General features: G+C 43.7%; 1 non-coding gene across 1 annotated transcript; it reads right to left on the bottom strand.

The window, feature by feature from the left end:
• Positions 1-2,041: 2,041 nt before the first annotated feature.
• On the bottom strand, positions 2,042-2,123 carry Trnas-cga (transfer RNA serine (anticodon CGA)). Its single transcript has one exon. It is a non-coding gene; the product is annotated as a tRNA-Ser (tRNA).
• Between the last annotated feature and the right edge of the window lie 619 nt (positions 2,124-2,742).

The raw sequence follows: 2,742 nt of genomic DNA, 5'->3' as shown, positions 1-2,742 counted from the left end.
ATATAATTAAACATAGTTGGTTTATGTTTTAGCCACGGATTCAACTTAAATGATACAGTTGTAAAACTTGTTCTAAATATAAAATAAATGCTAATCTTTGTTTGGCTTTCAACAGAAAGTTGCTAGCGTTTCCGGTTTTGCATGAAAAGTCGTTGAAATTTGTCTATTGTTTTTCGCGACAACCATCAGGTTATCGTGGGGGGCCTCCCAGCACCGTATTGAAGCTGAGACTAACATTGGCAGATCTTTAGCGCACACCGGGACGATTTTTAGCCCTAATGACCACCATGTGTACCTTTTTATATGGAACTCTCGGACCTCTGCTCGAGCTTTTGGCCACCTGGGTCGGTGCATCCGGACGGGGTTCGTCCGCAATGGGGTCTTCTGCCAGCACAGTATACTGTTTTGCAGGATCAGCAGACTTCTTCATGCCACTCGTCCTTGCAATGCGAGCATTTTCCCATATATTTTTAGCATATACTTACTTTTATTGTAATATATTCGGTACGGTACCAGCAATTTTTTTTTTTTTTTTTTTTTTGATGAGGAGGAAATCTTCGATAGACAACCGGTCCCCGCCTGTCAAGGGTCCACGGTTAGTGCCGGATTTTTACCGGCCAAAACCCCCCACGTCTATTGGCCCCTGATTCCTCGCCTGGATCTAACCGGATGGCATTACTACAGGACGAAGGGGATTGCCCAAAGTCAGTTCGACCTGACTGTGCCTGCACTCTGGTGATTATAGCCTTCACCCAGCATATTTGTTTAACGACAGACTATTGGGTACATGGTGTTATGCTCATGCCCCGTAATATGCGCTCCAGCGACTTTTTACAGCCTGCAACCTACCCCGCTCTGGATCTGCGGCCTACTGCCCTCTCTGCAGCTTCTTCACGCGCAGCGATTTCCTGCTCGCGTTTCCATGAGCGACCAAGCTCCCTGGTGATCTCCCCTGCCGCGATCTTGATGCCGGCCCATGTCTCGCTGTCCCGCAACATCGCTGGCACCACGTCCTCCGGTGCGAGCACTAGTCCTCGGTTATCCCTCAGATAACGGTGGCGTGTGGCGTGAAACATTCGGCATTGGAACAACGCATGCTTCGTAGTGCCTCGTCGCCGATAGCAGGAGTGGCACCACGGGGTCGGTCGAAGCTCCTTCAAGTGGAGATACTCCCGGATAAAACCATGACCGGTCAGCACTTGGGTCAGGCTGAAGTCGATCTCCCCTTGCCTACGGTTGTACCAGGGCTCACGGTACCAGTAATTCTGGTTTGATTCTGTAAGAATGAATCAGAAAAGGAGTCAATTTTAAGGTGTTTTTGTTTCGATCAAAAGAAAAGGCTGACGAATAATAAAACAGCGTATTTGTTAATAATTTTCTATTCTTTGAACCAATTTTTATGGCAGACCTCTGGGAGCAAATAGTGATAGCGATCCAGATGGTCCTTAGGACCATTTTGTGAATCGAAATAGCCTTTGAGTCAATTCAACAGTTGATTGTCTAATTGTAGCTTTGTCAAATGATATGAAAAATCGCAAATTTGGTCAGGATGTAACGGATTCTATCAGATTCGAATTTCTGCAGCTTTACCTCTTAACCAAGGTTTCTATCAATTTTACAGCTTTGTCTCTAGCAACCGTGTTTTCAACGCCATCTGTCTACACCTCGGTCGGTGGCACATCTTTTGCAGCCACCTTGTTCAATAGCAACAACGGTTTTTTTTCAAATCAACGGTTTAACATCTAATCGAAACGCAATGTAATTAGTGGTTTTAGTTGTTCTAGTGTATTTTCAAGGTAGAATTTGCAAAACGTTAGCAAATGCAGTTGTGTTTCGTTGGTTTTGAGTAGCAAAAGTGAGCTGCATTCCCCCGTGTACACCAAAACCCATCTTCCATACTAACTACCCGAATGATCTTCGTGCCGGACCGTGCTGATGGTGATCGAAACGATCGGTGTGCATCTGAACCTTAAATTTCTCGATCTGTTCATGTAAGTAATCAATAAAAACATTTACAAAAAGTAAAAAAAGTTTCAACTTTCGCAGCCGGTAGGATTCGAACCTACGCTCCCAGAGGGAATCTGATTTCGAGTCAGACGCCTTAACCACTCGGCCACGACTGCTAGTTGAGCGAGGGGGACTCTTTGACGTATAAATACCTTTCTCCTTGCCAACTCGGGTAATTTGAAACAGCCCCGAGTACCGGGTTTTTTACTTTTTGTAAATTTTGTTTTTATTGTTGTAAATTCCATTTCATTTAAGTCGATATAACACTTCACGTAGCCTATATCGAGCGGAGTAAAGATCAGGAAAGTAAAGGAAACCAGTTGATGTCGGCAACCGTGTCCTACTCAGGTGAGTTGGAACGTAAACTACGTTTAGGAAATCCCACACCAAAAGTTTTGTTGGGAAAATTTCTGCAACTTCCTTTGATATGATGTTGAGTCGAGATGAATCAATGCAATTCAAGAGAAGAACAGAAGGGTGGTGTAAAAATATACGTTAATTTGTCACGTTATTCTTTTCTGTGGATAGTTGTTCATGCTTTCCTTTCATATCATGTCCATTCTTAATAAAGGAATAAAATTTCACAATAAATCAAAGGCGCCTCTATGTGTCATCGATTTGTAAAATATCCGTTACAAAAAAGGTGTTTCAAAAGTGTGCTAAAAAACTTCCCTGCTCTTCCAATCTCCTCCATTGTTCGGATGCATTCCCGGGGTGGGTGGTCGTTTTGTTTTT

Source organism: Anopheles ziemanni, chromosome 3, assembly GCF_943734765.1.
Source record: "Anopheles ziemanni chromosome 3, idAnoZiCoDA_A2_x.2, whole genome shotgun sequence".
NCBI classification, from domain to species: Eukaryota; Metazoa; Arthropoda; class Insecta; order Diptera; family Culicidae; genus Anopheles; species Anopheles ziemanni.
This window is presented reverse-complemented; position numbering and strand designations above follow the sequence as displayed.